General features: G+C 34.1%; 1 pseudogene; it reads left to right on the forward strand.

Annotated features, from left to right (window-relative positions):
* Nucleotides 1-10194, forward strand: part of LOC120166347 — a 51840-nt pseudogene extending 41646 nt beyond the window's left edge.
* Nucleotides 10195-15732: the final 5538 nt, after the last annotated feature.

The following is a 15732-nucleotide window of genomic DNA, read 5'->3' on the forward strand; positions in this document are numbered from 1 at the left end:
GGAAGTCTTAGAATATAAGAAAGATGAAGATAAAATGATGAACTGAAGAGGTTGTTTTAAGTGTTTATGGGCGTGGTGTAGGCTTATGAAAGAAATGGATGATGATAGGGTTATGGTAGTATCTTAAAGAAGGCTCAAAGAAGAACCTATGTTAAAGAACATAGACCCATACTTTATATGCTTCTTAAGGGGTGGTATAAACGGACTTGGACCCACTGTCTATAATGGAGATAGGAACCACAAGTATCTATGAAAGAAAAAGAGATTAATGCCATAAGTATTGCTACTTGATAAGTCGATAAAGTCACAAAAGGACTAAGGAAGAGAGAATAATCTCGCAAGTATAATGATGATCAAAGGAGGATGTTTACAATGCAAATGGTGTAGCCTATTTATAAGAAATTGAAGGGTAGGTTCGAATGGTTACAAGAGGTTTCAACCAACCCTTCTTTCTCTTCATAAATACATGATTTTTCATATTACAAAGTTTATGAAGAGAGGATAGTTCAGCTAGTATGAGGAGTTATATGCTTTAGATGAATAATGCTTGCATCATTTCATGTTGGCGCCTAGATAATAAGTCGCGTGCCTTGGTCGAAGGATTGCTTCATTTTTATTTGAAATTGACGCCTAAGGAGTCACATGGCCTTGCACATGAACTCTACCTTGATGTCACATGCCTTCCACGCCTAAGGTTTGGTAGGTTCCACCATGAGCAAGCTTGGATGCTTAGGTGACTTAGGTGAGTGTTAAGTAACTAGCTAGGTGAGTAATAGTTAGGTATACCCAAACTAGATAGCTAATGACACTTCAACTACTTAGCTAATGACACTTCAACTACTCAGCTAATATCTCAACTACTTTCTAGATACTTCTAATCCTTAGCTAAACTATTATCTAGCTACATTTAGCTCTCATTCATCTCTTTTAGCTAGCCTTGAGTTAATCTCCTTAAGCTTTGGGCTTCCTTTAGCTGGGTGAGCTCCATTTCCTTCACTTTTCTATACTCCCAAGCTTCCCTAAGGTTCCTTTCCAATATGTGCACCTATGCAAATAAATAAAATAAGTAAATTAGACTTGTGTAAGGTAGGAATAACACTTATTCATGTTGTCGCCTATAATGAATACATAAATGAGCTAAGAATGAATGCATGAGCTAACATATACATAGCATGAGCTAAGTATAAAAATGTGAGGCTTATAACATGTTACATTTCAACTTATAACATATTATATAACTTGTTATCTAAGGTTGGTAACGTGTCAAATGATTCAAAAGCATTAATGCACTTAAGTGAAAGAACTTCCTTGAATTGTTTAACCTTAGAATGAGTGATTGGACCTTGTAGTAATGCTTTAAGATCAGGTGTTGGCATGCTTCTATCAATAATACAACATATAATAAGCCAAGACAAATATCCAAAATAAATATGCAACATAGATATCCATAATAATTTCATAGGACATATAGGCAAAAATAACCAAAATATCCTAAATAACCAAAACATCCAAAATATGAAGTCAAAAATAACTAAAATATACAAATGTAATAATATCCGAAAAATATCCAAAAATCCTAAATGTATCATGAAATTATATAGAAAAAGAGGATCAATCCTCCTCATCATCAAAATCATTTTTCGGATGAAAAGAAGAACCGAGAAGATGATAAGGATCTAGGAAATAAGCCTCTAAAGCACCAAGACGAGCATTTATGGAATCAAAGCGATGAAAACATCATTAAATCTATTGACCATGTAGTCGTAAAGTGACTACAAAGTGATGAGAGGACACGGAGGGGGAGCAACAACCTCATGATCAACATGCATAGAATCACCTCCAAGGGCTTCTCCAACTCGATCTTATCCGATGTAAACCCATTCACCATTGATAAAGTCATATCCGATCTTGTGAGCCGAGGTAAGGTCGATGGAGCTCGAGAAAGGGATAATGATGTCATAGGAAAGGTTAACCCGATGCTTGGTAAAGAAGTGACTAAGTACACAAACATAATGTAAAGAATTTTTAAACCTAAGACCCTTAGAAACATTATTGACGAGCTTGTTAAAATGATATGAGCAAGGTGAGGACGAGTTTATGATCGAAAGTGATAAATCTACTAATCATGGTGAGGATGAGTAGGGTAATTCCTTTCTCAATAACTTTGTAAGTGGAGAGGCAATCATCGAAAATTTATTACAAACCTTCGATAATAGCCAACTAACCACAAGAAACTTCAGACCTCAGAAACATTCTTTGGAGTTATCCATTCAACAATAGCTTGTACTTTCTTGGGATCCCATCTTATTCCCTCTATTGAAACTACATGGGCAAGAAAAATAACTTCAGACAACCAAAATTCACATTTTGACAGCTTAGCATATAACTTCTTCTCTTGAAGGGTCTGAAGAACTATGCGAAGATGTGCATCATGTTTTTCCTTAGTCTTGAATAGACCAAAATATCATCGATGCATACTACCACTAATTGGTTAAAGTATGGCTAAAACACTCGATTAATCAAGTCTATAAATGTCGTAGGATCATTAGTTAACCCAATCGACATCACCACAAACTCATAGTGTCCATATCGAGTCCTGAACGTTATCTTGGGAATATCTTCTTCTTTTATCTTTAAGTGACGATATCCAAATTTGAGATCAATCTTGGAAAACGTTGATGCACCTTTTAACAGATCAAAGAGATCATCGATCCTCAAGAGTAGATACTTATTCTTCACTGTCACTTTGTTTAATTATTGATAGTTTATACATAATCGCATAGATCTATATTTCTTTTCCAAAAACAATATTTGTGCTCCCAAGGTGACACTGTAACACCCCAACCCGCATCCTACCCGGATTAGAGTCCAAGGTGTCATATTGACTTTTCAAACGTTTTTCTTTACAAAATGGCTAAAATTTAAATTCATAATTCAAGAAAATGATTACTTTTCATTAATTAAAATCAATTGGTTTTACAAAAGCTATCAGAGCATATTAAACTCAATTTTATTAGTACATGCCAACTATATTCAATATAACAAAATAGATAATCATATCCATTTCTTTTTTTATCTGAACTTCGTAAAAGAGATGCTGACCTATCTTGCTCCTCTTAGCTTTTCTTCTAGCTTTTCATAACCTACGTGTGGAACACTCACACGCTAATTCGATGACTTAGTGAGGAATAAATAAACATACTATAACATATCATTACTAATTCCTACTATGCACACTTCATGTAATCATAATAAACTATAGAATACATTATGCATCAAAACATAAATACATACATATATATATCATTTCATTATTTTTATTATTACTCCTATCATTATTAACCAAACCACATACATATCATCATATAATTTCTGTAACACATGTCTTATCACAAAAGCATTTACGTCACAAATAATATGTTTATTATTATCTCTTTGTTAGCCCATGTACACATGTGAGAACTAAAGATATGCGATTACTTTGAGGTTGTGCACATATGCTGTCACCATAGCTCGTATAAGGATCCACTGAGTGGCATGTGAAATCTATGTCCCAAAGGACCTATGCATATGTCCCAAAGGACCTATGTAACCCTCGACTCTTGGCATGCCAACTATACCTATAACTTTCATATCACATAACATGGGCATTATCATAATATTTCATACATTCATATAACTATAATTTCACCACATAATCATGTACTCATTTCATTTCTCCTATAATCGCATATTTCTTCTCTTCTGTCACATATCACATGTACATATGACCATCAATATTATATCATATAACATATGTTATTTGAATATGTTCACATTAATCATATAGCATGTATCAAATCATATAAACATATATAAATCATGCAGGTGTTTATAATTATCATAATATATGCATGTTCATAACTATTGGATCATGAAAACTAATACATGAAATAGACTTGTCACAAGTCTTATTTCCATTGAACTACACCTACAGTATTCACTCACCTGGCCTCAACTAGTCAATATCGATCTCTTACTTCTTCCTTGCTCGATCTTATCTCGTTAATTTATCTAATACTCACTTTCGATCAATATCTACATAATCAAACATATTATATACATATCAATATTCCAAATCTCATGATTCGATCCTTAATTCTTAAGCTAGAAGAAAGGTCTAATTCATTTTTCATTTAAAGTACCTATAGGGTATCGATACTTCCCTAGCTGTAATATCGATACCAGTCTAGGTATCGATACTCATTTTGCATTCGATGTTTTCTGGTATCGATACCTTCCTTATGATATCGGTACATATGGTATCGATACTACATTCCCAGGTATCGATACCCTTTAAATATCTTTATCAAATTCAGACCTTTGGTATCGATACTGTTCGACCAATATCAATATCCCCATACCAAAAATCCCTTTTTTACTCTTGAAGTATCGGTACTTGATGAAGCAATATCGATACTCATAACCCAGAATTCCTTTCCTTAACCCTAAAATCTTACCAAACTCACTTATTTATTCTACCATAACCTCCTTTTAGTCCTTTAAGCTCAATTACACTTATTTTAACCAACTTAGATCACTTTAACTCATCCTAATATCCAATATCCCACATACATACTTGAATTCAATAATCAAGCCAATAAATCAACATGTTCTAAATTCGTTTTTAACACTTTGAATTTCTTATTCTGACTGATAACAAGTTAAATTTAACTTCCAACTTCAATTACTAATTATTTTCCAAGATTTCACTTATAAACTTCTCATCTTTAATCCTTTCTAACTTAATGACTCCAGAGCTTTCTTTAATTTCTCCCTATCTCCACGTGTAGCAATCCTATATAAAGGGAAAAATAAAATTCTTCCTTTGAAAAGACCAGTTTACCCCTTAGTTCACTTAATAATTACTAAAAAGAAAATTTCCACACAAAATATTCCCAATTAAATCCATGAACTTTAAAATTTTCTGAAATTGATTTCTAAGTTTCAAAAACTCTCACTTTGGTCAGCAACCTAACTTTTGGGATGTTACAAATCTCCCATCCTTTTAAGAAAATTCGTCTTCGAATTTTCACTGCACACACCGATAAGAACATATCTTTTAATGTTCTCATGTTGCTTTCTCTGCTTTATCCATTCACAATTACAATCAATGATTTTCCTTCAATTTCCAAAGAACCCAATCCATTTCTATCTTTTCTCTCATTCGATTATACACTTACTTTTGACCGTTGATAATCCATATAATGTCACTCATCATATAAACACTAACATTCATTCTTATTACTCAATATCATAAATCACTTGATTTCCTTTATCAATCTCTAGTTGCCTTGCCATAACAACCAAACCTTTATTCAATTTTCCTTTCAAAAATAACATACATTCCTTAAACTTTCTTAATATACATAAATCATTCTTTATTTCTCTGACTACGTCTATTTGACCAAGAAACATAACCTTAAATCTTTATCATAGTTGATTAAGATATACACTTTGCAAAATCAAACAATCTTTCATATCACCTGACTTACCTTTTTTACTTTTAATCAAACTTATAATCTATACCTCAATGTAACCCTTATCACACCTGATCATTTAAACTCCATCCTTTTCATTTCCTTATCCCATTATTTTTTCATACATCAAGATCTCTTTATAACATAAGTTATATATTTCTTTTCATACTCTCATTCTCTTTTTATGTCACTTATACTTATCCCTGATTATCAATCTTTATCACATCTTCGTAACTATGATAATCCACCCTATTTGCACAAATCTTATTTCTAGTAAAATCCTTGTTCAAATCACAATACACATATCCCTTTTTATCATCTTAAACGTTTTCTATCAATCCTTAGCTTCACTCAAACATATGAATCCTCATCTCCTTCACTATTTCACATTTACATCATCAAAATATACAACCATTATCCAAATCCGCATCATACTTAGTTAGCTTATCCTGGTATCATCTGCTAATCCTTTAACTCTAATTCACTTATTATCACAAAATTTTTCTAATCGGCACTAACTCTTTCAATATAAGGCGGAATTCATTTTCCATTTGAAGTAGTATCGGTAACCCCTATAGGGTATCGATACTTCCCTAGTTGTAGTATCGATACCAGTACAAGTATCGATACCAGTACAAGTATCGATACTCATTTTGCAGTCGATGTTTTCTGTTATCGAGACCTTCCTTATGGTATCAGTACCTATGGTATCGATACTACCTTCCCAGATATCGATACCCTTTAAATATCTTTATAAAATTTAGAGCTTTGGTATTGATACTGTTCAACCAGTATCGATATCCCTATACCAAAAATCTATCTTTTACTCTTGAGGTATCGGTACTTGATGAAGCAGTACCGATACTCATAACCCACAATTCATTTCCTTAACTCGAAAATCTTACCATACTCACTTATTTCTTCTACCATAACCTCCTTTTAGTCCTTTAAGCTTAAATACATTTATTTTGACCAACTTAGATCACTTTAACTCATCATAATATCCAATATCTCACATACATACTTGAATTTAATAATCAAGCCAATAAATCAACATGTTCTAAATTCGTTTTTAACACTTTGAATTTCTTATTCTGACTGATGATAAGTCAAATTTAACTTTCAACTTCAATTACTAACTCTTTTCCAAGATTTCACTTATAAATCTCTCATCTTTAATCCTTTCTAACTTAATCATCTTAGAGTTTCAAGCTTTCATAAACTTCAGTTAAGCTTTCTTATCATCTCAAGAATTAAACCCAACTTAAAAATGAAAGAAAACATTCACTTGAGATCATCTTACCTTACCAATGGAGCCACGGGAAGAAGAGAAGAAGAAACCAACCAATACACAAGAGCTTTCTTTCATTTCTCCCCATCTCCACGTGTAACAATCCTTTACAAAGGGAAAAATAAAATCCTTCCTTTGAAAAGACCAATTTACCCCTTACTTCACTTCATATTTACTAAAAAGAAAATTTCCTCACAAAATTTCCTCAATTAAATCCCTGAACTTTAAACTTTTATGAAATTGATTACTAAGTTTCAAAATCTTTCACTTTGGTCACCAACCCAACTTTTGGGATGTTACATACACACTTGGTCTTATAAAACTTCGATCTAACATCTTTTGTAGATATGTTTTTAATTCCATGAGCTCGGTATAAGCCATTCTATACAAGGCCATATATATAGGTGCAATATCTAGTAGCACCTCAATTTAAATTCTACCTCTTGATATGGAGGTAAGTAAGGTAGTTCCCCTGGAAATAATTCCGAATATTGCAGATTGCTGGGATCTCTTCAAATTTAATCTATGATGCTTGAGTATCCATTACGTTAGCTAAGAAAACTTGACAACCTTGTAGTAATAACTTCTTAGCAGTTACCACTGAAATCATATGAGAACCTTTTGAATTTTTTAGAATCAATCGTTTTAAGTGACAATCCACAATAGAATGATAGACGGATAACCAATCCATTCCCAAAATTATCTCGAATTCTTCAAAGGGTAATTTTATCAAGTTCGTTAGTATTCAACTCCTTGAATTTTTAAAGGATAATCTCTACAAATACTTAAATTCTACCATTTTTAAGGCATGGAAATGAAATTATTAACATTGTCTTACATCCTTCAAAATATCTTAATTATTCGATTCGTTCCAATTATCCAAATTTTTCTCGAAATTTAACGCTTTATAACATTTAATACAAACTCCGTACGAAAATACCAAGTGACAAAAAATGTCCTTCTTGGCGTAAACTATTCATTTACGAGACTAAAATGCATTACTTTTAAAAGTTACAATTTATTCCCTAAACTTTTCCTAGGTTTATACTTTGGCTACTAAAATTTTAATTTATTCATTTTGATCACTAGCCAAATTTTGGTATTACAATTACGAAAATATTCTTTCACATTAATAGGAGAATGTTGATAATGCTCAAAATTAGTAGCATTTTTAATGCTATTGAATTTGTTTTAAATAGCATTTTAATGTTGCTGAATGAAATGACGTTTTTGCCCTCTCTATTTAGCCTATAAATAATGGGTAATTTTACTAATTTTATATTATCCCAAACAAATATTTTTCTTTGAAACACTCTCCTTCTCAGTGTTTCATGATATTTCTGAGTTCTAATTTGGAGTTTCGAAATAAGAGTAGTACCACCAAAGTCCACTCCACTTTTTAGGTATACAAAATTTAGAGAAACATGCCAACCTCGGGGGGCATTCGTCCTTTGTAGCGATTACACACATCGGGACAAATTCGCTTCTAAGGCAGTAGATTACCACGACAAGGTTATCATCCCATTTAAATATTTTACTAACATTTCCAGTTAATGCCTCATTTTACAAGCGTATGATTTCATACATAAAAACATAGAAATATGGTACAAAACACATGTATTCTTTGTTCTTATTTATAAGAAAGTAAAAATATAGTAATGCAATACAAATTAACATAGGATCATTTTGTAAAATTTAAAGTCATAATTGAACTTTGTCTGTCGACATGAGTCGGTATGATTTTAATTGGAAACCGGTGGTGACAGAGAAGCAAATGCGCAAATCTTTTTAGTGGATTCGATGTGGCTTGCTTGTTCAGAAAATGCAAAGAGGATACACTCATTGAAGTCAAAGTCTTTGAAAAGTTGAGGATGTTGTTCATCCATAAACTCTTTGGGTGTACTTATTATCGTACCGTCAGCTGGAACTGCAAAACATGCCCTAGAAAAACGATCTTTGCTTCCGCTCATCACTCTATGATTCACCGCTTTAAGTCTCATATTACTCCATGTCGTCAATTTTTCATTTTTCACATAGTTTATAATAAAAATTTAGATATCGACAAGAAATCTCATATTAATGAAATATACGAACAGTAATAGTACATATACATACCATGAGAGTATCTCCGACGACAAAGAAAAAGAACCCTGGCAATGAAAACAACTTGACCCAATGGCCATCGTCGAGCTCAATTTTGAGGCCTGAAACAAGATCATCACAGATGATAGTGATGACTGGTTTATTAGTATGAGAATGGAATGTTTTCTCATAAACCTCAGATGGAGGAGCCTTGTATTTCATCATCCGCTGCAACATGTCGTAATTACTCACCACTGACTCCCATTTCTCCCCCTAAGCCATAGTTATCTTTTATCATTAACCATATCGTATGAGTCAACTACTTCATCTGATTCACTATGGTGTGAACAGTTTCGTTGTGTTGAAGTAAGCTAGTGCGGTTGCTCATGTGTATGTGGTTGCATGCTTCAGTTGCAGCTGATTACTGCTCTTGGAGTTGTTACAGTTAGTATATTAGTTAGTTAGGGTTGTTAGAAATCATGTAACCGTATGAATGAATGTTATAAAATGCATGTAAAGGATAGTGTTTCAATGAAAAAAAAGTATTATTTTCTGGTTTGTAGTTGTTTAGTTTAGTGGCTTCAAGTTCTCTCAATATGGTATCATTCATTGTTGTATCCTAGGGTTTGCTTTCGATGTTCGTGCTATTATAGATCAATGTACTTCCTCCACAACCACTTCAATGGATTTTTCTTTAAGAAACACCAAAGTATTCACAAACAAAAGGGTGAACGTGATTCTTGATGAAACAAACTTCCTGCTTTGGAAACAACAATTCCATTTAAGGTGACGTTTGGAAAAATTCCAGATTAAAGTGGACCGTGAGTGTTTGGTTGCAGATGTTTTCCACACCTAAGACCATTCTTGCGTCACAAGCTTGATTTTCGGTCTCAGTTGTGTATATTCTTATGATACAGTACACAACACAAAGGATTTCAGTATTTAGCAAGTGATGGACGTGTTTATGTTTCCAGACATGTGGTGCATAATAAGGATGTATTTCCTTTTGTAGATTGTTCTGGTAGGAATTCTATTGCAGCTTCGAGTGGGAAGCAGTCCCGATCGCTTCAGCTGGTCACTGATGTCCTTAGGTTCAGGCCTCAACAACCTGAAGACTACAGTTTGTCCTCAGATGTCAACATCAGTTCATCTGGTAGCTTGCAAATATCTGATTGTGCTTGTGGTATGGAAGGAACTGAGATTGCTCCTATTATTGATGTCGAGTTACCTACAGTTGCTACTTATGATAGAGATAGAAGTGTAGAGCATGAGATGGGCTTAGAACAACATAAGATAACTTAGCCATAAGTGATGGTGTTGAAATTGAGGTAAGTCATGGAAACACTCACCCTATGAAGACTCGGAGTAAATGTGGGGTGTTTAAACCCAAAGCATATATCGGGTATGTTGTTGACAATATTCCATGCAATGTGCATGAAACACTTAAGCCTTCAGAGTGGAATGAAGTGGTTCATGAGGAATATAATGCACTGCAACGCAATGAGACTTGAGAGCTCACCATGTTACCAGAATGAAGGAAGGTGGTAAGCTGTAAATTGTTATTCAGACTCAAGAAAAACCCTGATGGCTCAATTCACCGTTACAAGGCACGCTTGGTTACCAAAAGGTTCTCACAAATTCCTAGCTATGACTTTAGAGACACATTCAGCCCTGTGGTTAAATTCACCACCTTGAATGTTATTCTCTCACTAGTAGTAACTAACAACTGGACTCTAAGACAAGTGGATGTAAACAATGTATTTTTGAATGGTGATCTTTAGGAGGTGGTCTTCATACAACAACCACCAGGTTTGAACAGGCTGCTCCTAATGGAAGTAAGCTGCTGTGTTGATTGAAAAATGTGCTCTACGGTCTATGGCAGGAACCCAGGAGTTGGCATACCAAGCTTCGAGATAGCTTGTTGAGTATTGGCTTTAAAGAGTCACGAGCTGATGTGTCTTTGTTTATCAAGAATGAGGGTGTGCACTACATATATTTGCTGGTATATGTTGATGATATAATCATCACAGGCCATTCGAGTGTTGAGGTAGATGAAGTAGTTCGATTGCTAAGTGACATATTTTCACTGAAGGATTTAGGTCAACTTTCATATTTCCTGGGCATTGAAGTCAAACGAACCAGTGAGTACCTTGCTTTGTCACAAAAGAAGTTTGTCATGGAGCTTCTGGAGAAAGCTAACATGTTGAAAGCTTCTCCCACACCAACTCCTATGGTAGAAACCACCAAGTTGTGTTGTGATGATGTAGAACTTATTGTTGATGCACATAACTATCACAACATTGTTGGAGGGTTGCTTTATGTGTGCCACACAAGGCCTGTCATTGCGTTCTATGTAAACAAAGTTGCACAATTTATGCATGCACCACAGAAGTCTCATATGGTTGTAGTCAAACGAATCTTGCGTTGCTTGGTTGGCAAGGTGAATTTTGGTCTGGTATTCACTGCTGCTGGAACTAGAGTGAAGGTGGTTGCCTTTGCAGATGTAGATTGGGGTGGTAGCATTGATGACAGAAGATCAGTGTTTGAGCATAGTGTTTTTATTGGAAACAATCTGGTTGCTTGGAGCTCGAGGAAACAAAAGTTTGTATCTCATTCTATAATGGAGGCTGAGTACAAAAGTGTTGCTTACACTACAGCAGATGTAGTCTGGGTTGGAGCCTTGCTTGCAGAACTTGGTGTCTGTCAAAAAGAAGAGTCATTCATATGGTGCGACAACACTAGTGTTGTGACTATGAGCGTGAACCCTGTTTATCATGCTCACACCAAGCACGTTGATCTTGACATACATTTTGTGCGTGAGAAGGTTGCAGCAAAGCAAATGCGTGTCAATTATGTGCCTGTTGCTCATCAAATTGTTGATGGTCTGACCAAGCCATTGGCTCGAAATGCCTTTGAAGAATTTTGTGCTAAGATGTGTGTGAAGTTGTGTTGAAAAGCAGGAGAGAAGAGAAAGTAGGAAGAATGTTGAAGTAAGCTAGTGCAGTTGCTCGTGTGTATGTGGTTGCTTGCTGCAGTTGCAGCTGATTACTGCTCTTCGAGTTGTTGCAGTTAGTCTGTTAGTTAGTTAGGGTTGTTAGCAGTCATGTAACCGTATGAATGAATGTTATAAAATGCATGTAAAGGATAGTGTTTCAATGAAAAAGAAAGTATTCTTTTTTGGTTTGTAGTTGTTTAGTTTAGTGGCTTTCTCTCAACACGATGTGACAAATTAAACATCAAAACATGTGATTAATGATTTGTCAGATTTCGAATCACAAATTAAGGTGAAAAAGAAGAAGGAAGTGTCAATACCAAAAGCTGGAATGACCATCAGACCACATACGTTGAGCAAAGTTTTTAACACCCTCATAGTTGGAGGCACCTACAATTCCGTACTCTTCATACAATGACTCATCAGTGCATGGTCCAATGAAGCCATGGTAAGGCTCGGGGTTAACGTTTCTCTGTTTATTTTCCAGTGGGACTTCCTCAACCAGTTGTTTCAGTAACCCGAAGGTATCATCTCAGAACTTCTGCGATATGTTTTTGTACACCACCTGGAAACAACCGTGTAAGTCTCGAGAGCCTCCCGAACCCTCTTGCACAGTTGGTTCCACTCTTCGGTTCCCCGCTCCAAATCCGGCAATCCGGTTCCGAACTCGATGACAGGGATATGAAACTCAGCATTGGCTCCCATGTTAATTTTGTTATGCTCGAACTAGATAGTTTTCTTAAGACTATTGAGCTTGTGAATCAGCTTGGTTTGGCTCTACGGAGGGATTTACTTGTATTTATAGCATCGGGTTTTCAAAATTCATGGGCAAAAATAGATTTACTAAAAAGAAGAGTCAAATTATACATTGAAGATAAACCAGGTACAAAAAAGCGCCCGCCCCTAGATTTAATATGTCAACAAAACTGCCCGTATGCCAAAGCCCTTAGCAGACAAATTTCCAGAAAAAGAACAAAAAAACATCAATTGCAGACAAAAGTCTCCACTGTCAAGTTGTAGAAATGTTGAACCAATAAACCACTGTATAAACGTCAGACTAAATCCAGGGTAGCTAACGATCTTTTCACTTCCATCAATATGAAAATATCCACATTCTAAATAACATAGGAAATCTCCACTAATAAGAAGTTAACATATGTTGTCAAATTTATGTGTGCTAATTTGAAATTTAATCAGATTGTTAACAATATTTTAATTTTATCTATACAATTTTTTATTTAACTCAAACATATTATTCAATTCAATCTTAAAAAATATTAATTTAAATTTGATTTATAAAATAAGATATGTCAACTTGATTAACTTAAATTTTTTTCATACAATTTGATATTTAACTCAATCAAATGCTTACCTAATAAGATTCTCGTAATTAGTGGTAAGCACAACAAATGCAAAACCATGTAGCATCGTTTTAAATCCAAATATATATACCGGAGTTTTTATTCAAGACGGAGACTGAATATAGAAAGAAAATATATTTTGACTTGACTGGAAGCTAATTATAATATAAGTGCTTAAACTATAGTTTACAACAAATGCAAAACCATGTAGCATCGTTTTAAATCCAAATATTAATTTTAATTTTAAATAAAAATTTTAAAATTACCAGATTATAACACATGTCACTTAAAGTTGTAGAAAATAACACTATTAACGGTCCGAACACCTAAAGTAATAATGTTTGTAACGTTATGAATCGGATCGTCCAAAAAATAATTTAAACACTTATTCCTGAAAAGCGCTATAGTCCGTATATTTATTTTATAAATCACATATTTAGTAAAAGGATTAGTATTAATAGAATGTAATGGTAAGATGTAATATACTTCTAGTGATTTTTTTTAAAATTTTTAATAATATTTTTTATTAAACTGAGTGATTACAAGATTATATTTTTTCTAAAGATTCTAAAATCATTTGATAATTAATGTGCTCAAACACCTCTGTTTATACATGTTGATGCTCAAACTTTAGACCTCTAAGAACAACAATCATCCCTTAATTATTTTTATTAAACTGAGTGATTACAAGATTATATTTTTTCTAAAGATTCTAAAATCATTTGATAATTAATGTGCTCAAACACCTCTGTTTATACATGTTGATGCTCAAACTTTAGACCTCTAAGAACAACAATCATCCCTTAATCACTGGATAGCTTGTTTCGTGTGTTTTGAATAATAACTTTAAATATTAAACTACTCGGACGATCACTAATGTTTGAATAAATATTCATTTTCACCATTGATGTTCGAAAAGACACAAATTGATCATTAATGTTATCATTTGTTACAAAATAGTCACTCGACGTTAATAGTCGTTAGCAATCGTTACTGCAGTAACGGAACGCTAACATGGCACGTTAAACCAGCTGACTCAACATGTTTGACCAATCTTGACCCTTTCAAATGCTAACGAGGCAACAACGAAAGGTGTCGTAGATGGCAATGTTTGCGGAGGATGAGTGAAGCTTCCTCCGTGGAAGAAGACTATGATTGGAACAATATCGGTTGTGCTCAGAGGCTTCTCCAGGTCCACAATGTCCCATTGACCGGAAGAAGACAGTTGATAAACCCGGTGGGTCCGTCGACGTAATCAAAGGAGAAACCCCCATCAGCCGGGTTGATATTGGCAGGTTCTCTCCGGTCGAGGAACTCCAATAAATCTGTTTAGTGGTGTATTTGGTTCGGTTTGGTTCGTTTTTTTATTAAAAATTAAATCAAACCGAAATAAACAAGTTTTTAGAATTTAAACTGAAACCGAAATCGAATGGTTAAAAAACTGAATTATGTGAAATCGATTTTTCGGTCCGGTTTGATTTTTTTAACGGTTCGATTTTTTCGATTCGGTTCGGTTTATCGATTTTTCAATGAAAAATTCACTTGAAACTATAAATTTTTTAAAAAAAAATTGTCTATTCGGTTCAATATAGAACAAATGAGTTTCATATGGAAAACTCGAACCGAACCGAATCAATAGAATTGAGACTTTAAACCAACCCAAAAATCGAATCGTATAAAGTCAAACCGAACCGAACCGAACCGTTTTACTCGGTTCATATCGATTTTTCGATTTTCTCAGTTTCGTTGCTCAGCCCTATCTCTGTCAAAGGTTCCATCAGGACGACGCTGCAGATGGTATGAAAGCTTGAAATTGGAAACAAGAACCCATGTATTCAACGGAACAACCCTCTGTAAAACAAATTGCATAAAATCCAAATCAAAAGAAATTAGAAGCTTTGATCTTCAATAATATTATTCTCACGGAGCTAGAAACTGAGAATATTATTCATATTGCAAAGACTATAAAACTATTGTTGAAACAAACAAAACAAAAACATGGCATAATTTTTCTAAATGGACCCCAATTATCCACCCAAAAGAGAAAAAGAAAACAAAAGAAAATACCTTGGATTCATTGAGGTTGACTTCATCGCTGCCAGCCATGGCTAAACCCAGCAAGGAATGAAACTTATCCTCACAAAGAGATCCTCATAAATAATAATAAGAAACTAAAGTGAATGCGCTCATGCGTATTGCCTTTCACCCTTCTTCTTATCTGTTTTTTTCTTCTTTTTGGGGTTGTATTGGATTATTATATTACCAAGTAATGAAAGCTTCATTTTCTTTTACATTCAAACATAATTAGAACATATGTCTCACATGTCGCATTCGTCTTTCGGGTGGACACGGAAATTGGCTTAGACTTAAATAAAATATTATAGTCGTTACCGATCATTTAAAAAATATTTAGGTTGATCGGATACCATCTTACATGATCTGCGTTTCACCAAAAATATATCGAGCTCAGGAGTCGGTTACAGTCAA

This window comes from Hibiscus syriacus, unplaced genomic scaffold (genome assembly GCF_006381635.1).
Source record: "Hibiscus syriacus cultivar Baekdansim isolate YM2019G1 unplaced genomic scaffold, ASM638163v2 tig00111635_pilon, whole genome shotgun sequence".
NCBI lineage: Eukaryota > Viridiplantae > Streptophyta > Magnoliopsida > Malvales > Malvaceae > Hibiscus > Hibiscus syriacus.